This window comes from Natator depressus, chromosome 9 (assembly GCF_965152275.1).
Source record: "Natator depressus isolate rNatDep1 chromosome 9, rNatDep2.hap1, whole genome shotgun sequence".
Classification (NCBI taxonomy): domain Eukaryota; kingdom Metazoa; phylum Chordata; order Testudines; family Cheloniidae; genus Natator; species Natator depressus.
This window is the reverse complement of record NC_134242.1, coordinates 15,342,733-15,367,075: the sequence shown is the minus strand read 5'-3', so window position 1 is coordinate 15,367,075 and position 24,343 is coordinate 15,342,733. Positions and strand designations below refer to the sequence as shown.

General features: G+C 38.9%; 1 protein-coding gene across 1 annotated transcript in view; it reads left to right on the top strand.

The window, feature by feature from the left end:
- Nucleotides 1-24,343, top strand: part of FNDC3B (fibronectin type III domain containing 3B) — a 355,800-nt gene that overhangs the window by 142,904 nt on the left and 188,553 nt on the right. The window lies entirely within an intron of this gene.

Sequence of the window (24,343 nt, the reverse complement as noted above, 5' to 3'; positions counted from 1 at the left end):
CTGAGAGCTTACAAGGCTAATTTCTAGCAGGTTGTCTTAATTCCATATTTAAAATTTTAAAAAAGTAAAAACATCAGTGTTTAGAAATGCATGTAGGTAGAGTGATGTCATTCGTGATACTTCATTAAAAGTTGTACTGTACTTGACCATTTCAAGAACGTTGTGTCATTTTAGGAGCTTCTGCTCATAACACCAAGTATTAAAACCATCTGTTTCAGAGGAAAGCTGTTTTACTCTGTGTCTTTTCCGCCATGAAGATGAACAGATAACCAGGTTAAGCTTCCAAAAAATGAAGTTACTCATGCAAATAAAATAATTTTCTTTGTCATCTATTGAGACGCTGAATTTCTGCTTTTTTGTATAAATGATTCACACAGTATTAGCATGTGTTGAAGCAAACTGGGACCAGAATGGCTGGTAACTTCCAGGTTTCTCTACCTGGTGTGATTAGAATTCTTTTCATGCTTGGCATGTTTATATAGAATTGCTACTCTGAGATAAAATAATGAACAGAAGGCAACTCGCTTAACAGAAAAGACTGAAGAAACAATGTATTATATAAGCCTGTCCTGTAAGTGGTTTAGTATGATACTCTTGTAAACATCAAATTACTAGGATTACTTTGTGCATTTTTCTTCATGGGGCTTAGAAAGCTCCACAGATAAAACTCTTAAGGCCTGGGTTCTTTTCAGTATAAATTAAATAATCTCTAGTATAGAGATTATTACAATTTCTCCATGCTTTTTATCTGGTTTTCCTTTTAGTACAAAAGCTACTTTGTATATATGGACAAAGGCGTGGTTTCTGGTTAAATACAGGGTTTTATCTCAATGAAGAGATTGCTGATGCTATAGGTCTTGAATTCCAAGTTTAGTGGTTTAAAATATGGAGTTAGAGCTTTGGAATTCATTCTAATGCATAGCATGTAAATTGCTGTCCATAAATATCCAATGGTTTAATCGTTTGTGAATGTTTAGGTCAATTATTGTTTTTAAAGTTTTCTTTCCTCGGGGGTTTTTTATGCATTTTTTGTGTGCCAAAAATGACTTGGCTCATCAGGCTGTCCACTAGGAAATTGGATATTCCTTTGTAGGAGAAGGGCAATGATACAGTTTAATATACACAGCAGAAAAACATGAAAGAAGTCAAGTGCTGGCATATTGTGATTCTTTTTTTCTTAAGTGTGTGAATTTTATAATTTGCTGTCTCCTTTTTTAAACCTTTTCCCCATTTCCCCTTTAAAGCTTGAATAAAAGATGGGTTTGTTAGATCTGGTGTTCTGGGTGAATTCCAATATATATTCAGCCTACATAAATTTTCTCCTGTAGTTTCAATTAATTTATGGTACCTTTCTTCTCTTTCTGCCCTAGAATGTCATTTTCTTACTGTGTGTTAAACAGCTGCTGCATTTCACCAAAGGGAAAGCTTCATTTCAGTGATAGATGGAAGAATTGTGATAGTGATCTGTCTATCTAAATCACATACAATTTGTGGTGGCAGTATCCATAGGATAAATTACATCTGACTGCCTCACCTGCTCTCTGCCCGCTAAGCCATCTCTCCTGGGATTTATTCTAACATTCCAAGCTTCTGAGAAACTGCAGAGAACCACTATTTTGAAAATAAAATAAAATAAATTTTTCAATAAAAATGTTTCTTTTCACCCAAATATTTTTTGACAGTATCCTCATACACTGTTCTAGGGTGTAGGATATGCAGTATTATGTCCTGGACCAGTGCCAGGTTTAAGGTCTAGTGCCCAGCCACCTTTTAGGGCCAGAAATGCCTAACCTCCCCCCCCCAGGTATTCAGGTGCCTAAATCTGGATGTGAGATTTTGGCCCAAAGAGGAGTCTTAGTCTTCAGGGTTGTCAATCTAGGCCATATGGCTTGCATTATACTAAATATAAAAAATGTGAGGAGTGAGGGGGAATGGTACAAAGCCAGCAAGAGGGTGAGAGAAGTCAACTTTGCCAATGGGGGCAGGTTGTTTTCTTAAAATAGTTTTTTTTTTCCACCTTCCCCCTTTTTTAAGTAGCAGCTTGAGAGTGAAAGGCTTTTCCCAGAGTTATTTTCCATACATAGTTCAGTGTTGGTGAGAAGATTAAATTGGTTTGTCCATTGGCTTAGTCGGTCTAAATCCACCCTTTGAAGCAAGGTCATAAAGGATCCTGCAGATTTAAAAATCAGCTCTTTATTCAATAGTCTACCCGAGACCTTCAGATTTTAATTTAAAAAAAAAAAAAAGTCTCCTTCTCGTGCAAATGATGTCTGTGTAGCCTAAGGTTTATTTAAACAGAAAGCTGAAGTCAGCTTGAACAAAATTTGGCTAAAATGGGGCTGTGTTATTCAAGTGGATGGTTTGAACAAAGTTCCAAAGTTTCTGTGGAAATAATTTTGTTATACTGTATGTTTAAAAAAAATACCCTAAACCCACATTTGGAGAAAAGCCTTTTAGACAGAATTTTATATTCTGTCCTTTTGAACAGAAGTGCATGTATTTAGATTTAGACTGGGTGGTGTTTTATTAGTGAGAATTTAGAATTTTTCTATAAGCTTTTAAAAAAAAAATTTTTTAAAAAAGAGCTCTCCTAATTCCCGTGAAGTTACATTGATGCGTCCACTGTGTATGGTGGAGAGGAGAGGAACAATACTGCCTGCCAACCCGCAAGTCCAAAAATCACAGGACGGGGGGAGGGAGGGAGGAGTGAGATTGGCTTAAAATCATGATGGGCTTTTATTTTATTTTTGTAAACCCCTCGTGCTGTTTTTGGTCGGTTTCATGATTTCTGAACTCCTGAGGTGGAATAACCCCCTTCTGTGAGTGAGTGTTTCAGGAAATTCCTTGTTCAGTGCACAAACAATATACACATGAGCGCACACACGGTGGTGGACCTCCTCCCTTTTAGTTGTGTTTGAAAGATGGGACATTTTCCCTCTCCCCAGAAAACCCCCACACCATCCCTTCCCCAGGCACTGATCTCCACTCACTCCCCAGTGCCCTGCCCTCTGCATCACTTCCCTCCAACCACCCCCTACTTTGTTCTTTCTATTTCCGCTGGGCACAGCCCCGACCCATTTCTCACCCCTTTTACAGCCCCCTGCTCAGCTCCTTTCTCCCTCCCTCCTGGGATTATGGCCTGCTCAGATCCCCACCCCACCCCGGCTCAACTCCTCCTGTCCCCAGGACATTGCCCCTGACTCCTGTCCAGGTCTCCACCCCCACCCCTAAATACTGCCCCTCCCGAGCTTCCTCTCCCCAGCTCCAAATCACTTCTTCCTCTCCTCCTCCTACCCCCTTTCTCCCATCCTGTCCCAGCCCCTGCCCATTTCTGGGAGAGTGCAAGCAGGCTGCAGCTGACTCCCTGTAGGCTTGATAGGAAAGTGTGGAGGGGGCATTCTCCTGGGATCCCCTTCTCTCCATCCCACTTAGTGGTAGATAGAGGGAGATGATGGGTACAAGCTGGTTCCCTGCTCTCCACTTGCCTTATGGGTGGCTGTCTCTGACCCCATCAAGAAAAGCAGGGGCAAGATGCAGCAAGCAGAGCAGTGCCTTCTGCTGCCTCTTGCTCAAAGCGCTCTGCTCCGTCTCCCAGCAGCAGCTTGTGGCAGCTACAGCCATTATGCCGGCAGGAATCCCGAACTGCCGGGAACTTTTCACAAGATTGCAAGAGGTCGATAGCAATGTTGCAAAATCTTAGTATTCAAGACAGTATTGGGAGAGTTGGCAGCCCTGGTTGCTGTGCAGGCCAACCACGAGGCTGAGGGTGGCTGACTGCTCCCCCTGCTTCCTGCATCAGCTTCTCCCGGCTCAAGTTTAGAGTGTGCCGAAGGCAAAAAAGGGACAAAAAATCAGAATAGGGACACAAGCCCCTTGCCTGTTTAGCATAGCATCTTTAGTGATGAGACCAGTTCAATAAGTTAAAGGCAGAGATGGTAGCACTACCTCTAGTTAAGGCAGCCTGGCACTGTCAGTTATGAAACTGTTTTCACTTTCTTATAACTTTGCCAAACTTCAGCTGTTCAAGCTGAAATTTCCTATGCCAGATGTCTGTCTCTGGCTGCCTTTTTTTTTTTTTTTTGCTGGCATTTCAGCAAAAAATGGTTCAGATTTTTCTGAGAGAGATTAGGGGAAAATGTTGTTGAGATGCTCTGCTCCAAAGACTGGTGGTGTTAGAGACTTGAAATTTGGCAGGAGGATTGCCCTTCTGTCAAGCAAGTCTTTTGCTGTGGATGTGAAAAATACCCCAAATTTGGCCAAGTTATAAAGCCTCTGAAAATTCTCAATTTGCACATACTCAGGGAGTAGTTAGAATGTAGCAGCTAAATTCTCCGAAGATTCCGTTTGCATTGAGCATGCTCCAGCCCAGGGATGCAGGAGCTGAGCAAGACTTTCCCTGCAATTCCTGCTTCTAAGCTCTTGTGCACTGGAGCTAGGGCTGGGCACTGGTACACTGCCTTGCCTGTGCCCTCCTTGTCTCTCCTGTTGGAGCTCAAGTAGCATGGAGGAGGAAACAGCATGACTGGAATGCAGAGGGGATAAGAGTCAGACTGTAGAGGGTGTAGGGATTGGAGGGAGTGGATTCAGACAAGGAGCCTGGGTGCACGACTTTGCAACCGAAACGTTCTTTAATGTATTGGGGTTTTTTAGTGTAGTATAAGTGTCTGTTGGCTGGGACTGTGAACATCCTAACTGTGTTTAAAATCCTGAGACAATTCTGATCGAAGTGGGACCATTGTCAAGTACATATAATGTGAACTAGGCCTCCCTATCAAGGTTAATAGTTATAAATCAAAAATTAGTAATAGTTGAAAGTGTACATGGGGGGAAGGAAAGCGAAATGGTTCAACTGCTAGCTTGGAGGCTTAATGGAGGCCCATCATGTCACATTCTTTGTGTGCTAATGAGACATTTCAATTTCTTGGAGTGAGAGCTGATTTCATATTCCCAAATCAGTTTGAAATTCTGTAAAGGCAGAAGCAATGCCTTTACAAATATAACCGGGGGGGAGGGAGGGAGAGAATTGATTAACATGGTAGAGTTTTCTACTGTAACATGAAAAGAAAAGAGCCCAGAATTGAAAGACCATTATATGAACCGTTCCTATTTCATTGCCTTGCCTGTGAGCTAGCTAATAACAATCAGTGACAGGAGCATAATTAGGGGAGGCTGACAGTTGTGTTGCGGTCTTTGGGATAAATGAATGCTACCTTGGGCACGACAGTTTATGTCTGGGACATTTCCAGCCATTACAAACATTGTCACCTTTTTTTTAAGAGCCTCGGACTCCCTGTGAAAGCTGAAACTTGCTGTTGCGCTGGTTGCCGGTGATTTAAAAACAAAATCTTCCAAAAATAATTCTTAATGAGGCATAGCCTTGTGCAATGCATTTGTCATTCACTGGCCTTTCTATCTGAAGGCATTTAAATACTGCGTTGGTGGGGACCAGATAAGTATCTAGACAGTCAGATTTGTAGTTCTGTCTGAGGATTAAGTTACTGAGCATGCGCTTAAATGTAGTTCTAAAGTATTTCCCATCAGTTTTTTAACTTTTTAATAATTTTTAGATCTAAACATAGTGCTGAGCAGAGAGACAGCACTTTTTGAAAAGCTGTTGTGCTTATTGAATTGTAAGTTTCAGACAAAGACCTTTTTGTTCTAGAGACCTATCCCCAGGGGTTGCTAGAAACCTAGAGAAGGGCTTGCAGTGTCTGGTTCTCCTTGCTGTGGACGAATAGGAATGCTGATATTTGCTGAGTGGATGGCTGTCCTTACTGTCCAAACAGATCTGTGTTTGCCAACTCCGAACATATTGCAGTCTCTGTGAGGCACTCCATCATGGCTTGAATAGGTTCTCTTGTGTTCAGACTTTCTGACTTGAGAAATATTTCTTTCAGCCTTCACTGATCCATCCATAATCTCACCAAACCGTTAGTGACCAAATAAGAACCAAAGATGACATTCTCAAAGGAGGGATATAAAGGGGAGGAAGTAAAAAGAAGGAACTATTGCAATGTCTTGATTTTACCATTTGTTGCCAGTTTTTGATAAAATTAAATTTGGTTCTTGCAAAGAGAATGGGGCACACTGCAATTTTTCCCTGAGCAAAAACTGTAGATGTTAGAATTAATACACAATTAATTTTATTTGCAAAATTTATTCCTTCTGTGTCCCTAACAGATGGGATGAGACATTCATTCTAACAGAATTAATTTTCTTTTACAAATTCAGTTATTAGAGGCGGAGGTATGATGGGTTTATACATGTCCTTTTGTTTTTGACTTGGGTTCTAAATATGATATTGTTATGGTATTACTCCTTGTCAACACTGATCCATATGCAAAACTACTACAGTAGTGCCCTGCTTCTACAATAGGATTTGTGTTGAACCCACATCAGTCCCAGTGACTTCAGTGGCCTCTATGCAAGCCTAACTTATCCTTTCCATAAATCAGTGCAATATCTTTGGAACAGTACAGATCAGTTAGTGCTTGTCAGGAGTGAGGTGCGTTTGGAGAGCTGGATAGGGAAGCTTTCATAAAATCTGCATAGCCTGATTGTGTTAATCTCTTACTTTCAACTATACTAAAATTCCCCTCTACACTGAAAAAAGAAATGTTCCCCCACTGTAGTTAAAAAATGGAATCTTAATAAGCACTGTGGTTCCCTTTTAGAGTATGGCTCATCAATTTCCATTTTCAAAGCACTTTGCAAACAATTATTAATTAATTCTCACAACTGAATGACGTATTCTGTTTTACAGATAGTGAAACTAAAGCACAGAGTTACCGAAGGCCAAAGAGGAAATCTTTTAAAACTGGGATCAAAATTGGTCTCAGATTTGCGTTCTGTACCACTGGTCCACAACTCTCCCCATGTAAAAGGAGATAAACAAGGAAGCACTTTTTATTAAGTGTTTGTTGAAAAAAGTCACTGCTTCAACAACTCGTTTCTATATTTACAGCTGATTCTGAAGAGATTATTGTCATAAAGTGTAGTCAGTTGTTTATGGCAAGAAGATTTAAAGAGAAAAAACAGAACCACAACTAAATGGCAAGACAGTAAAAACATTAAATTTGCACATGCCTTTCACTTTCTTTGCAAGACCGTACATTAATTATTTCCTCTACTGTGCCTTCTGAATACACAAATTTATAGGCACTTCACAGGACGTTATAAATTGTAGCTAGAAGTTAATTCATTTTCTGAGGTTCTTGTGATATACTGCACGATAAAATACTGGCTAATTACTTGAGTATAGCACACAATACTGTAAAATATCTATAAATGAGCTTGGTTTCTGCATTCACTGCAGTATTACTTGACTATAAAATACCCATAAAATAGTTAAGTTTCTGAACTTTGCACCTTTTTTCTAGTGGAGGAAGAGATGATTTGCGTAACAGCACAGATTCTTCATGCTATGGTAAAACTACACACATTCCGAAGACTGAATAACTACTGGTTATAACTTGTTCTTTGGCTCAATATGATAGACAGCTTGAAGCTGGTGTTCATTCTGCTGGTTTGGAGAACCATGGTTCAATTTTCTTTAAGTTCTACAAGTGGAATCAGGAGTGAGAGAATCATGGGGAAGCTGCAGATATTCGTTCTTGACATGGTAAAGGGGTTCTTTGTTGGTCTTTGACCCTTGCATCATTTAAAATTGGGACAGAAAGTAGAATTTACGGGACAAGTTGAAGGAGTTTTAAAAATATTTTTTCCCTTCACTGTTAAATTGACAAGCTGTAAATCAAGTTATTTTTACTTTCCAGAAGCAGATGAACAATGGAAAAGCAATCCTTTGTATAAAAATTTTCCTTTGTGAAAATCCAGCCTCTCATCCTGACTCCTGAATCTTAGATTTTCCTGCTTGTTTAAAAAAAATCAATGTAATGATTCTTACTAAAAGAACAAAGCTGCGTGACTTAATATGTGATTAAGTGGTTACTGGATCTCCTGATTTCTGCTGTTGACTTTGTGACTTGGCCTTAGGTAAAAACACTTAACATGAGTTTATCCATTGATAAAGTGGGTCTAATAATACTGACTCAGGTCAATGAAATGCTTTCTCCACCCCAGCATTCTATAAAAGACAGGGGAAAATAAAAACAAGGGATAAGGAAAATTTTTATAATTAGAACTAAAGAAATGAAAACAAACACACTAAGATGGCACTTTTTTGTCGCTCAGCTGGTGCATCTATCTTGTCTTGTCTGTGTTTGCCATTTAGACTGTGAGCGTCCTAGGACAGGGCTCTTTATTTCTTGTCTTAGTACATTATTCATGAGCACTTAGAAATATTTTTGTCCTGGGGTAGTGATGTTGAGAGAATAAATGCAGGCAAAGTCCTTCATGGCCTGTTGGTTGAAGATAACTTTTCCTTATTTCCACTGTTTGTTTTTTCATATATTATTTACTATTTTGTATTTTCCTACGTCAAAAAAAGTGTTGCAACCAGCACGGAATTATTCTGTCTTAGACCTGTTCTTAACAGATAAAGAACTGATTACAGAGCTAAAAATGAATGGTACCTTAGATACAAGTAATCATGGCTTGATCACATTTATAATGTGCAAATAGAATAAAGTCCAAAATGCACACATACACACTTGGTCTTTTAAAATGGCCAGTTTCATAAAGCTGAAAAAAATTATGAGCTAAATCAGTTGGGAGGAAGAATTTAATCAGAAAAATGTCAATGATAATTGGGAATTGCTTAAGAACATAAAAAGCCACAATTGAGGAAGAAGATGTGTGTGTGTGTGTGTTTTAAAAAGCCATGGTTTAGAGGGGAAGTGAAGGTTATTATAACAAGTTGTGTGTGTGAAAATAAAAACAAACGGGAGAAAGGGGAAGTTGATAATAATGAATATCAATCAGAGGCTAGGAATTGTAGAAAATTGATAAGGGAAGCAAAGGGACACAAGGATCAGTAAAGTTAAAGACTAAAAGGAGGAGCTTTTTAAAGTATATTAGGAACAAAAAGAATCCTAACAATGATATTGGTCCATTACTGGATAGAAATGGTAGAATTATCAATAATAATACAGAAAAGGCAGAAGTGTTCAATAAGTATTTCTGCATTGTATTTGAGGAAAAAAAAATGATGTAGTCTCATCATATGATAATGCTCTTTCCATTCCACTAGTATCTCAGGAGGATATTAAAGAGCAGCTACTAAAGTTAGACATTTTAAAATCAGCAGGTTCAGATAACTCTAATCCAAGAGGTATAAAAGAGCTGGCCGAGAAGCTTGCTGGACTGTCTCTGATTTTCAATAAGTCTTGAAACAGTGGAGAAGTTCCAGAAGAATGGACGAAAGCTAACGTTATGCCAATATTTTAAAAGGGTAAATGGGATGACCTAGGTAATTGTAGGCCTGTTAGGCTGACATTGATCCCAGGCAAGATAATGGAATACAGGACTCTATTAATCAAGAGCTAAAGGAGGGTAATGAAATAAATGTCAGTCCACATGGGTTTACGGAAAATAGATTCTGTCAAACTAACTTGGCATTTTTTTATGAGATTTCAAATTTGGGTGATAAAGATAATAGTGTTGATGTAATATACTTAGATGAATTAATATTAATTTAATGATTGCAGGTTCCCAGCACCTGAAAAGATCAGACCCATAATCTATAAACACTGTACTGCAGCCAATAGTCTTCTAGCAAAAGACATCTCCAGTTTTAAATTAATCAGTCATGCTCCTTCATCAGCCAGAGAGGGTCACTTTAGCAACCCAGGGCAGTTTCTCCCAGCCAGGACCCTGGTAGACTGCCTCTGCAACTCTGGGATGGAAGATGGAACCTTGGTATTTACCCTGCATGACAATACAGAGTAATGGCACCATGCAAGCCTCGAAACTTTCACCATCAGAGAATTGCACTGTTGATTTTTTTTCCACTTGTCCTTTGAACTTCTTAGCTTCTGATACCTTGGTTATCTATAACTCCCGCAAATGTGGAATTGAACTGAAAGTAGAGACTGTGTTCTCAACTTTAGACGCTTAAATTAGGTGAAAAATCTAGTTTGTGCTCAAATGGGTATTTAGGCCTCAAAATATACCTTTAAAATACATATACAATATAAATATGTACCTCCATGCTGATTTGAATTTTCAAATGGGGAATTTCATCATCCATCTTAGAATCCCAAGTTTTAAAACTGGACTGACCATATATTCATGTATGCTGATCTCAACTCCCTATCAAATAATACAGTTCAAGACAATCACCTATATTTTTGTATACGTTTCCGTAGGGTGTTTTGAATTTATCCCTTTAAGTAGGCTAATCACATTTTTGCCCTAACTTAAAAAAAAAAAAAATGTAGGTCTTGCTTAGTAGTAGTGCTTGCTTACACTATGAAATGGAGGAATTCCCAGAACTGAGATGTTTTCACTTAATATATTGAAAGATAGTGCCCATGTCTTTTGATTTCACACACAAAGGACTGCAGCAAACAGCAGAGTCCGTATCATACAATAGTACAGAGAATGTATTGATACTTGACCTTAAATTGTTAATTGTCAGATTTGTAGATTCAAGTTTTGCCATTAGTAACGTCTCATAATTATGTATATTGCAAAAAAGTTCTTTAAAACATATGGTACAAAATAAGCTTTTATTTATGCTGAAATACTATGTTTTGGAAAATATAATTTTGCTAATAGGATCTGTGCTGAGTTAATATAATTCAGATGTACTGCAGAATGCACAATGACAAGCCATGTTTTCTGAGAAGTCTTTATAACTGTTTGCTCTGAGCGGGTATGGAAGGTTATAGGACTTATTGAGGCCCTCCAAGAAATATGAATGTGTGATATGCTGATTAGAGCACAGAATTGAAAATCATGATACTTTGGTTCTATCTTGGCTCTTCCACTCACTTGTGTGACTGAGGGCAAATATTCTTCAATTTCGTCTTCTGTAAAAGAGGAATAATCCTACTTACCTAACTCAGGAAAAGTTTTATTGAGATTCTTGGATGCTATGGAAGTGCAAAGTGTTATTCATTATTGACCTTTTTCCCTAGTAAATAACTTTGATATAAACAAATTTTATTGTTTTCTGGTAGCTTCTAGACATCCTGGGTTCAGTACTGGACTTAAAGATTCATGCACTTCTGCTTCTCAGAGGCTAGAATAAAATGTCATTGGGGCTTCCAGTCTCAGCAGAAAAGTGTCAGCCCTCATTTCTCCTCTGCACTTTATAACTGTAACTAAGATGAAGAAGTCTTGAAATGTTCTGAATTATTTAAAAAGGACAAACCTGCCAGCTGCTGGAGAAGTATGCATTGCTCATGGAGAACATCAGTAGAGCTGAAAGATGGGAGGCTCATGGAGGTGGAAATTCTAGTGGGGATTGAAGGGTAGGGTAGAATGAAAAGGAGTGTGAAAATGCTTAGTCCTCTCCTGAGACCCCCACCTCCATAACTGAAGTATGAGAGCTGTGATTGCAGTACACATTTTTCTATCATCACTGGACTAAGTTAGCTTCTAAAGATTGTCTGATTTTCTCCTCTCACCATAGTGGTTCATCAGTGGAGGAGAATTAAAGAAATTAAGTAGTATGGAACAATTTATAACCTTATCAATTTATAACCTCACAATTTATAGCCTTTCTTAAGTACCTTGAGTCATAAAAAAAGAAGTGTGAATGCTATTGTCACACGCATTCATGCTCACCATCGTGCTCCTTCCAATCTCTGAATGACTAACCTGCCTCCCAAGTCTGGAGTGCATAACATTGTTACAAGGGAGGAAGAGCCAAGCATCGGCTCAAAGAGTGGAGAGAAAGGGGACACAGCCATAACTTCTGTGGCTTCTTGATTTTCAGTAGAGTCCTTGAGGGTAAAAAGCATGTTCCCTGATGGTCAAACTTGATATCTCTGCTTTTGAAGCAACTGCATTAAGTATTCAGTGATACTAGGCGTGCAGTCATAATGCAAACAGAGGCAAGAAATTTACATATTTGTGTGCGCTTTCAGTAAGCTTTCTTAATATGCATCTCAAACACTTCATAAATAAGTTACTGAGCATCTGTGCAATCTTAAATGTCTAGTAGAAAGATTATACTAAGAGTGAAGACTTAAACCAGAAAAGAGCTAATGAGTTGCAACTCTTGTAAACTTCAAGTAGAATTAACGTATGGTCAAAGCTGTTTTTTGGGGGTTTTGTTACTCTTCCTAATTCAATAAAATGCCTGTCCTTAGTTGCAGTTGGCATCACTGTCTAGTGTAGAGCTATATTTTCTTTGGTTTTTACCCTAGATTATATACTGATGTTCACAAACCAAAAAAGTTACTGTTCGATTTGTAATTTACACAACCATGTACAGTGGAAGTAGCTGAGTCACAAGCCCAGAGTTCTTCATGGGGACAGAACTTCATCATTACTCAATCAGTAAGAGCTATTACGTGAGCAGGGCTTTCTTCAGAACTAGTGATGGGAACTCTGAGTCACCCAGTCTTGATTGTTTTCATTTGTTTTAGTTGTGACTGGAAGGATTGATGTGCTGAGTTGTATGACCCGATCTATTGTTTTAGTCACTGTTGTGTAAGATGCTATTAATAAAATGTGCAGCAAGCTGTGAGAGCCTTGGAATTGTGGTTTGGTCTGGAGGCCTCATTCTTAAAGCCTTACTTTTGCATCATAACTAAATTATATCATCTGGGAAGCATGAAGTGGTGAAATCTCATTTCATGGGCAGGTTAGTGACGGAAAGGTGAGGGAGTTGTCATTCGATTTGTAAAAAAAATCTACAGAATCATAATTTCAGTGGTGTCACCCTCAATGCCATCGCAGGGAATACTTGCTGCTCCCACTCCCTGGCACCCAGCTCCAGGTTCTCTGGTTGGTGAAAATGTTGATAATACAGTGTCATTGGAAATGGGCTGAGTTGGGTATCATTTGAAAGCCCTTTGTCTCTCCCACAAACACAATGGTACCAAACACGACAAACCTAGAACAATTATGTAGTTATATATTTGAGAAAATAAAAATTAACAGGTTTTTTTTAATGAAACTTTAACACAGGGATTCATTGCCTACATTAAAAAAAAAACCCACAACACATTGACCTTTGGTAATCCTAGGAAAGTTAGCCTTGAGATGAAGAACTGGAAACATTTATTCATCAAAGTCATTGTCTAGTTGTCACACTGATCCTCGCCCACAGTGCACTCGCACATCTCCATACAATGCAGGCTGCTAGCCAAATATTTGCTGAATGGTGAGCATCTGGTCTTTGCCCTGGAGCATTTGATTAGCCGAAGGATTGATTCAGGAGTGCATGGTATTTCACACTCAACTGGTGTGATCAGTCTATCCTCCAAAATCCATCCATACTTGACAGAGGAGGATAGTTTTGGATGCACTTCATCATCTGAGAGCCATTCCATTGTTTGATAATTTGCTCTCTTGATAGCAGGTATAAATGCAGCCTGTGTTGGTGGCAGTTTTTCTTCATTCGTCTGCTTCTTGGAAAACATCCGCCTGCATAGCTCTGCAAGTGTTGTAATGTTGGTCTTCAAATGTTAAACTCAGCATTCGAATGCCTCCAGTATATTTATGACCTCAGTGACTGTCTCAGCCATTTCAAGCACCTTCAGAGCAAGAGTGTGTCTCTGGAGGCTGAATCAAATGCCTTCCAGTAACATAATTTGGACTTTCCGACAGGTACTTGCAGCGGTAGATTACACATATGCCGCACAGTTGGTGTGTGTGTGTGAAACCTGCCTTTCATTCAAGCACTCATAGTGAGGCTTTGTGATAAAATGGGAGCTTTGTGCTCCACATGCTTATTGTCATACTTGCTGATGCTGAAGTCGCTGTGACTGATGATGCATCACTTAAAGAAGAATTACAGGGCATTGGTGTTTAGATGTTGCTTGTAATTATTAGAATTGGGAGCACGGGCTGTTGGGAGTCTGAAAGGACAGGAAACAGGAAGGAGGAGGGAGGAGTTGAAAGGCTGGGAGCAAGCTACAGAGGGTGCAGCAGCAGCAGCTTGGTAAAGAGGTTTCCACTTTGAAAATAAAGTCTTGTTGAAGCTTGTTAGTACCTTGCCTGGTTGATACAACAGGCATGCAATATTGTTTTTTCAGGTTTGGCATCAGCTGTGGTCCCTGAAACTCTCACATACTGCAAAACAAAATGTTTTTCCATAAACATTTGGCAGCTTCAAGCAGAGTCTTCACATTACTGTTGAGAGAGATGCTTTTTTCCACTTTTGATAGCCCCAGGTCTTTTAGTTTTTAAGATATGCGCTGTGATTCATTTCTGTGGATAGAATTGCTGAACTACATCCATATCCCACATTTCATCTTCAATTTAGCCTTTCTGCTAAGCATTTGTTCCTCTTCAGTCCCGTTCAAAGTGCACATTTCTCTGTACTCAGCCTCTGCATTGGCCATTGTCACTACTTTCCCATCCATTAGAGCCTCTGCTAGGCAATTAATGAACTCCAGCTGCACCTCATGGTTTGTAGTAGTAAAATCAGTATTTGTTTCTGTTGCTTTTACCTTTTGATGCAACATGTTACGTATATTCTTGGTGTAGCACTCTGTGGTACACAATGTGGTATGCACGGGCCGTGTTTGGGTCCATGCACCCATTTACCTTTACTTTCCATGCAACATTCTTGTTAAGAATGACAGCTTGATACAAAAAAACCAAAAAAAAACAAACCCAGAAGGACTTGTGGCACCTTAGAGACTAACAAATTTATTAGAGCATAAGCTTTCGTGGGATACAGCCCACTTCATCGGATGCATAGAATGGAACATATAGTAAGAAGATATATACACATGTATACATACAGAGAAGGTGGAAGTTGCCATACATACTGTAAGAGGCTAATTAATTAAGATGAGCTCTTATCAGCAGGATAAAAAACTTTTGTAGTGATAATCAAGATTGCCCATTTAGACAGTTGACAAGAAGGTGTGAGGATACTTAACATGGGGAAATAGATTCAATATGTGTCATGACCCAGCCACTCCCAGTCTCTATTCAAACCCAAGTTAATGGTATCTAGTTTGCATATTAATTCAAGCTCAGCTGTTTCTCGTTGGAGTCTGTTTTGAAGCTTTTCTGTTGCAAAATTGCCACCCTTAAGTCTTTTACTGAGTGGCCAGAGAGGTTGAAGTGTTCTCCTATCGGTTTTTGAATGTTATGATTCCTGATGTTAGCTTTGTGTCCATTTATTCTTTTGCGTAGAGACTGTCTGGTTTGGCCAACGTACATGGCACAGGGGCATTGCTGGCACATGATGGCATATATCACATTGCTTGATACAGTTTCTCTCCTGTCTCACATGTTGAAATTGTGCTTAATGCATGCCTTCGGGCTTCCAGCTTACTACAGAAGAAGCAGGTGTTCTCAAAATGCATGCCAGGGGACCTAGTATAAGGCGAGTCTCACCCTCTGCTGGCACTTGTCCCAGCATCTTCAACTTTCTCCTGATGCTCAATGTATTTCCTGTCCAGCCTTGTCAAATTTAGTTTATGGGTGTGCTACTTATAGCATATAAGATGCCACCAAGTGTTGTTTTTAACCAGATCCTCTGCGATAGTATTTTCCAAAGATTCAGCTGCTAGTTGGTACTCTTCCTCTCCCCTTTCATGCTTAAAGATTATCAAGAGCAAAGTAAAAACTAGAATTTTGTAATTAATTACATTGGGATTATAGTTAACTATTTAATGCACGTTATGTAACGGTGTGCATACATTTTGTGGATGGATTCCACTAATTTCTGGGTGGATACCAGCATCTTAACCAGTGCCTCATTACAATTCTTTTGGCATAATAAAGCTGATATTCAGTACTACCGAACTGCTTCTTTAATCAACTTGAAGTACTCCTTCCATTTATAAAAAGAAAAGGAGGACTTGTGGCACTTTAGAGACTAACAAATTTATTTGAGCATAAGCTTTCGTGAGCTACAGCTCACTTCATCAGATGCATTCACTGGATTCCACTGAATGCATCCAATGAAGTGAATTCCACTGAATGCATCCAATGAAGTGAGCTGTAGCTCACGAAAGCTTATGCTCAAATAAATTTGTTAGTCTCTAAGGTGCCACAAGTCCTACTTTTCTTTTTGCGAATACAGACTAAAACGGCTGCTACTCTGAAACTTTCCATTCATAGTATTCTGTAGCATTAAAATAATTTATCAGGTATCTGAGCATTAACTGATAACACAGTTTAAATTTGTGAGGGCGGTGTGTTTGAATACTCGTATTAAAGTATAATTTAAAACAGTCGATTTTTAAAAAACATTTCTTGTCTGTAGAGCTACATAATTGTTCCAGGTTTGCCATGTTTGGTACCATTTTGTTTGTGGGAGAAAGGGCTTTTGAATGATATGCAACTCAACCTATTTCTGATGACATATTAATAAAATTTCCACCAACTGGCGAGGCAGTGAGTCCCCCCCGACACTCAACAGAGAATGACACTATTGAAATTATGATTCTGTAGATTTTTACAAATCAAGTGACCCCCCCTCACCTGTCTATCATTAATTTGTCCATGGAATTTCACATGCTCTCAGATTAATATACAATCTCCACCTTTGTGTGTGAGACGGGGGAGACAGAACTGTAGCTCATATTCACAATGATATCTAAAAACTTCATTATGGGTTTTCATATATTTCATTCCCTTTCACTAAATTGGACTAATTTACCAGCTTTAGGGGGAAGAAAGGGAGGGAATCTCCTGTGAAATACTGTATTACTTCTTTCTTCCAAGAAACATTTTTGAATGAAAACGGACCTTCTTTAATATGGTCTTATTAGTGAATGAGAAACCTCTTCATAATATCTGTTTCTTGTGGTGGTGGTGGTGGTGGAATCATTTTTCTCATTGAAACACAAACATGTTTCAAATATCACATGTTTAGATGCAAAAATGTTGTAAAGAGTGATGTTCTGGGACCAGAAAATAGCCCTGAATGAAATCAGTGGTTTTTTTACCAGCTAAATTGGCACATCTGGGTCAGAGCACTGATTTAACTCCCTTTTCTCTCCACTCTGAACCCCCGAAATTTATGCACTCCTTACCAGCTCCTGGCACAAGAAGATTTCTAGAATACGGGCAGGCAGAGAGGAAGGAGGGAGTTAGGTTGGAGTACGAGGAGGTTGGCCTGGGTATTCTTCTGCCCCAGCAATTCTGTGTATCTGGAGTGGTCTATAGGGGCCATTGCAATGAGAATGCATGGTAACCTAGCTTTGTAGCTCCCAGCAGTCCCACACTAATGGCTGTGCAAACTCTTTGCTCTTGCCAGAGCAGAGATGAATTCGGCCTATTACCACTTTGACCTTCATTCAGTTAAAAACGTTAAATTGTGACTCAAAATTTTTAAAAAAGATTTATTCAATAAGCTGCATTTCCCAGCCTTGTAATAAATTTTTTTTGGTGGGGAGAGATTTTATATCCATAATACTGAAGCAACAAATGTTTAAAACAAAAACTCCTCAATCCATTCAAGGCTGTACTGTTAAGCCAGGTAACTGAGTTCTTAAATCTTAACATAGAAGGTCAAGTACAAAGACATGCAAATATTTAGTTAGGTTTTCAACTTATAGTTGTTAAGATGAAGTCAAGAGCATTCCTTAAATATTGGCAAAGAGGATGCATTCCCGCCTTCCCGTTTGCTTTCTACAGATTCCAGACTTCTAGTCATAGCTGACTTTCTGTTATTTAGAGTGGTAATCCCTCTGGGAACGTCATTGTTTGGGAGACCCATATCAGTGTAATTATTCCACGATAACTGCACCCGTGAAAACCTTGCCAAGCTGAGTGAATGATACAAACAAGTTCTCTTGAAAGGAAAGTGTTTGTTTCCTCTTGGCTGAAAATGAGCAAGCCGAAGAAGTATAAACCCCTGAGTCGACACTGCTATTCTTATACATCTTAAAAACCTTGTCAATAACCCACATACTTCCCCTCCACCCCCCTATTTCCCCATATTAAGTATCCTCACACCTTCTTGTCAACTGTCTACATGGGTCATCTTGATTATCACTACAAAAGTTTTTTTTTCTCCTGCTGATAATAGCTCATCTTAATTAATTAGCCTTTTACTCCATCTTTTCATGTTCTCTGTATGTGTATTGTGGCAAAGTGCCAGCACTACTATGATGGGTCTCGCTCTTTCTCTTCTTGGGGGGGTTCAGGGCACCGTTTCTTGCCCCTGAACTGGGGTATTAACTGCCCCACTAGTGTCGTAGAGGAAGGGTGTGGAGAGGGAGGGACCTGGGCCCGTCCGCTACTCCGGGTCCAAGCTCAAGGGCCCTAGGGATAGCACTAAACCACTTGAACTAGCGGTTCCTTTCCCTGGGCTACTTCCCTCTCCTGCCCTTCAGCTTGTGGGGCTTCCTGCCCTCCCTCTGCATAAACCAGGTGTCTCTTTATCAAGGGTCTTGGTCTTCTTAGCCCACTGCAGCACTTCTCCAAACTCTCCTCTGCTTTCCGCCAAACTGCTCTCTGCTCTAACACCAATCCACTCTGCTTCAACTCCTTCTTCTGTCTGATTGGAGCAGGGGGGTTTTATCAGGTGAATGGATTCAGGTGCTTTAATTAATCTATAGCAAACTTTCTTCCCTCTACAGGGAATAAGGCTCCCTTCTAACACTCTCCTGCTGCTCTCTGGCCCTGCTGTATCACAGTGTGTGTGTGTATATATATATATATATATATATATATATATATATATATGATCTTCTTATTATATGTTCCATTCTATGCATCGGATGAAGTGGGCTGTGGCCCACGAAAGCTTATGCTCAAATAAATTTGTTAGTCTCTAAGGTGCCACAAGTACTCCTGTTCTTTTTGCGGATACAGACTAACATGGCTGCTACTCTGAAACCTTAATTTACTATATTTACATTTTGTAAACAGTTAATTCTTTAATGTTCTCTGTACTGAAGAGAACTTCAGGCATTTAGTCAAATTCTGTTGTTGCATCATGCTGTGCCATTAGATTAGCGAGGTTTGCATGTCCAGGGCCATAGAAAAATGAGTCTATGTTTGGTACTTATGTTTATTTTGTAGAATATAGTGATATCACAGCATAGAAGCAAGTTTTTAAACACTGTTTGTTTTTAAAGGTATTAAAATGGGAAGTGTAGTTCCAAACTAGACCATAGAGAAAGCTGTTCATTGAGGTTCCTGTGAGTACCGAGTGGGAGCTAATACTTGTCACTACTCAAGTCTGAAATTAGCATTTGTACATATGCACATTGAGGGACAGGTTGCTGCTGGCATAATAACGGATGGACTAGCAAGATGAAGAGAAGGTAGAGGTGTGATGACTCTAAACTGTACTTCCAGGTTTAGATCATAACTCAGTTTTCCCAGAATGTAGATTACAGTGCACCACTTCCTGGAATCAGGGCTGCGCTCTCTCCTGTATGGGCAGTGACATACTAATTTCTGTGATCACTTCTTGATTTATTTGTGCTTACATAGTGCTTGTCACCTAATGGTCTCAACATGATGTACCAATGATGATGTGAGCCTCACGGTTTAATATTTCTGTGAAGTATGTAGATATTATTACCCATTTTACTGGTGGGTAAACTGTGATCCAGAGAGATGATTCACTCAAGGCCCCACTGAGTTGGTGGTAAAGCCAGGAATAGAACCCATTAGTTCTGGCACCTCAGTTCTTTGCTGCAATTATTAGTCATTCCCAGGGCCAGAAAGGTGTTGGCTTGCCAGTTGGCTTTAGTTTTAGTTGCATAGTTTAGCTATGCAATGTTTCTTGCTGTGGATGGATGAGTACCAAATAACCATTGTTACCTAATTATCTTCTAATGAAAATATGTGTCAAAATTATAAGTTTTTGTTTTTAAGTATCTTCTTGGTAGTGTCTGCTGCTGTCCTACACAACATCTGACAGTACAATCGTGTTGGTATTGCCATGGTAATGTAATAATTATATTATAAATAATAATTCGAGCATGTCTTGTCTTGTTAATATCACAAAAAACTGGTATTAGTGTGATTATAGTCATCTTTCACAGAGGATGTGATCAAAGCAAAACTTCTGTAAATGAAAGCATTTTGTGTGACATGCCACAAATTTAACACCCACAACAAAAAGCATTGCATCATTGACACATGTTGTTTTGTTGTCTTGAGGTTGCAATGGCAAAAGCATGTGTCCTTGTGGTGGTTACAGCATATCCAGCGTTTAGTGGCTTCGTGTCCCCCTGCCAACAAATGATCTATATTAGCATCAGGCACTTAATACAGTAATACATATGGTACATAGCTATCTGGAATATAAGCATTAAAATGGACATTACTTAACACATAATCAATATTGGCCATAAAAATCAAGCTGCCCCCATCTTGGTTTCTCTTAGAGTGCATTAAATTCCTCACAACCTAAAAATCCTGATTAAACAGATATATTTTGCACCATGTCTGAGATTAAGTGTATGGACCTGCTTGAAAAGTTTGGTTCTAGAGTCATAAACTCCCATTAGGAATTTGGGAATCCCTAGATGCAGGAATAGGCCCTTGAATGTTTCATTTGGCTGCTAATTTGGACAAATCAGTAGGCAACAAAGTGCTTTTATAAAGGTATGGTGCATTGATCATTTTATAATTTTAACATGGAAATGCATAGTAAGTGGAAGACTACTAATGTATGAAAAGATAATCTATTTATAAACAATTTTGCATGAAAACAGGGTTATGGGATTTAGCAAAAAAAAATCTTGACCTGAAGTTTTTGGGATTTTTTGTGCCAGTCGATGTGTTTGTTCTAATGAGGATTACGATAGCACAAAACCATGCCTTCCAACTGTATCTGTTCTGCAGATAGAGGTACCTCTGTTTCAGGGCCGATGCTATTTGAAAATGTACCTGCTGCAGTGATAGTTTTTTTGTGTGTAATATTATAATATAAATCGTTAAAAGAACATTGTTGGCAAAATCAAGCACTAAAAAGTTAGGAAATGCCAGAATTAAGGTTGTACAGGCAGTCTTAATTCTATCCCTTGAGTACTGAATATGCACTATGATAGTCTTTAATTACATGATGACATACTGTTTGTCTCATTCAGTGCTAGGGGTGGACCGTGTTCACTTAGTGAACAGCTATTCAATATTTCGTTTTCTCATGGTTAAACAGGGGGCTCCATGCCTTATTTACTGCACATTATTCAAAACCTGCTATGAATACAGAATTGGTCATTTTCCTGTGAGTATTTCTATGGCGCTCATCACTAGTATCTGAGTGCTTCACAAATATTGAGGAAGTTATTTTCACAACTGTGAAATGGGAGGGTACCATCCCTATTTTATAGATAGGGAACTGAGGGACAGAGATTTTAAGGTCAAAGGTATCCACTAAGTTTGGGTGCCCAATTTGAGGCACCTAGCGCCTGATTTAATATGATCAAGCAAAACTCTTATTGAGTTAAGTTGCAGGTGGGAATGCTCAACACTTCTGCAAATCAGACCCCAGGGCTGCAAATCATGCACATGCAAAATGAGGAACACACAATTAATTACCACCTGTGAAAAGAGTGGTTTAAGTGACTTGATAGCATCACAAAGGAACTATGTGGCATAGGCGGGTATGGAAGACAATTCTCCTGGGCAACGTTCAACTGTCTTAACCATGAGACCCTCCTTTCTTTTTCTGTGGCTTTGTGACTTGTTCATTAGACACCTTCCAAATTCTGCAACAAATGAGGCAGGGATCCTACAGACAACAACCTCCTTTACTACACAACCCTGGTTAATCGCCAGAACAGGTCCATCCTGTGATCTGAATGAGGCAGGGGTTGATACATTTGCTTTCTATCTAAATGTCTTGGAAAGTCTAAACTGAAATTCATCATGTAATCTGTGGTGTTGTTGCCATGTCAGTCCCAGGTTATTAGAGAGACAAACTGGATGAGGTAATATCTTGTCTTTCACCAACAGAAGATAGCCCAATACTGTAAAAGATATTACCTCACCCACCTTGTCTTTCTATTCATCATATAGTCAACAGCTTGCTCGTGTCAGGTTACTGAGAAGAATTTGATCATGTGCACAATGTTTTTGTGGGATAATGGATTTAGTTTAGATGGTTGATTTTCAATATATTTGGGGTTTTTTCCATTTCTTTCAATAGTAATCCTAATTTCTTTAACAGCATTTGCTGTTCTAGTTAACTAATTTTAGACAGATGTTTGTTTCTTGTTTTATGGTCTAAACAGTTGAGATTTACAGACTGTAACCCAGCTGGTGAATTGCCATGGGATTATGCCTATTTTCAATGCTTAAACTTTTGCAACATACTCTTTGCAAGTGTTTATGCAGTGGTGACCGATGAGCCAACCATCAGAAGAGTTTTATTGTAGCAGCTGAACAGAAATCTTTATTCATGTTAAGTAATCATGCAGGTTAGGGCAGCAAAACAGTTAATCTTCATAGCACTTCTTAATACATTTGATATTGCTAGTGCCTGTAAAACACACTAATTATCTTATTAGTGCTTATTACCATTGAACATTCCTATGCTCTAGTGGTATCTCCTTAAATTGATGCTTTGGGCAGAAGATAGTTGTGAAGAGTGAATGGGTGGCTGCTTGCAACATTGGAAGGACAGATTAGCAAAATGCTCATGCAATTAATGCATCTACATAAATGCATGTTCACCTGCTATGCTTGCAAAGGTCTGCATTTGCCCATGCAAAGGGGTGTTTTTAACTACAAACCTAACTACACATTTTCAGTGGGGTGTGCACACCATTGAGGGCTTTAAAGGGACCAGTATAAATATGCTCATGATGTGTGCAAGTGTGTCTGTTTGAATGCTGTGGGCCCTTCCAGATTTTCAGGTTATCTCTGCAGTGCATGAGTAGTCTCACTGACTTCAAGGGGCTATTCACTTGCCTAAAATTAAATATATGGGTTTGAAGTATTGGGCCTATATGAGGATAAATTAGTGAGGGTGAGAGTAAAAACGAGCATTGGTGAAAATAAAAATCTCACCAGTGCTGCAGAAAAGATATATTACTGGGGAAGAATGTGATGACTGAAGAAAAGGTCCAACAGTAGGGGTGTAAAAGGTAAAACCTCTTCATTTGTGGAACTTCTACTATTTCTAAAACATCTGGTCTGATTTCTCCCAGATTGTAAGATCCTATTCTGGATTAACATCTGGTATGCAAAATGTCAGGTGGGATCCATTTGTTGTGGTTATATGTAGATCCACATTGAGCATTTAAACTAGCTTCAACTTCAGTTATGGGTGTAATACAGCCTCTTCATAATAAACATGTCCTATTGTGTTAGTTTTGGACAAAAAATGTTCAGTGAGACTGACCTAATATAATTAATTTCCTGTTACTGTGTACCTTAATTTGTTATTTACATACAACGTGCCTAAAACTAGAAAATTATATCTGGGACACATACTTATGTGATAGCATGCTGTTGATTAGGAAAGCTCTTGATTTGTTATGTTATTTATTAAAATATTTCTAAGGATTGGTTACTGCTATTAAAAATATTAGCTCATGTAGTCTTATGTTGCTCCTTAACTACAGATCAGATCCACCTTTGTATAAGCTGCTTGAGCTTCCCATTGTGTACTTGTAGGTCAAGTAGAAAAAGCAGGTCAAGTAATCTATTCTGAAAGACCGGTGGCACAGAGCAAAGAGATCTCATGCACACAGACCAAAAGAATGCACTAAGCACTGTCTCTTTGATATTCTTGGCACCAATTCTAAGTGATTTTGGTCTGATTTTTGGTTGAGACAGTTTCTCTACACATGTTTGACATCAATCAAATCCAGACTCTAGCTTGGGTTTTACTATAGCACTTGTCAGTGTAGTATCTATGTGCTGAACAGGTAAACCAGATCTGCATGTTTAGATATGCAGATAATAATATCTCTAGATATTCATAGAGAAATGGCACTGGAATACTGAAGGCTAACCTTTTTTAAAAATGCTGCTTTTGGTTTAATTATTTTAGAATATACTTTTCGGCAAATGAACTTGAAAATCTTTGTTGTTGTTTTTTCACTGCACCCCTCCTAATAAAGTGTCATAGGATTTATAGGTGGAATTCACACTAATGTGTAGCAAAAGAACCTAGCAAAGTTACAGAGGACTTGGACAGGCATATTTTGGCAACAACAAAGGTATTTTAATCTGTGTCCAAACCCCACATATGCCTGGACAACTTGAGTAACTGCACTTACAACTCAATTTTTGTATGTTAATTTGAAAAGTTTTTCTTAAGGTTTTATAACTTGGGTGGTAGGGGGTAGAATCAGTTTTTGACTTCACCTATGTAAATCCAGGT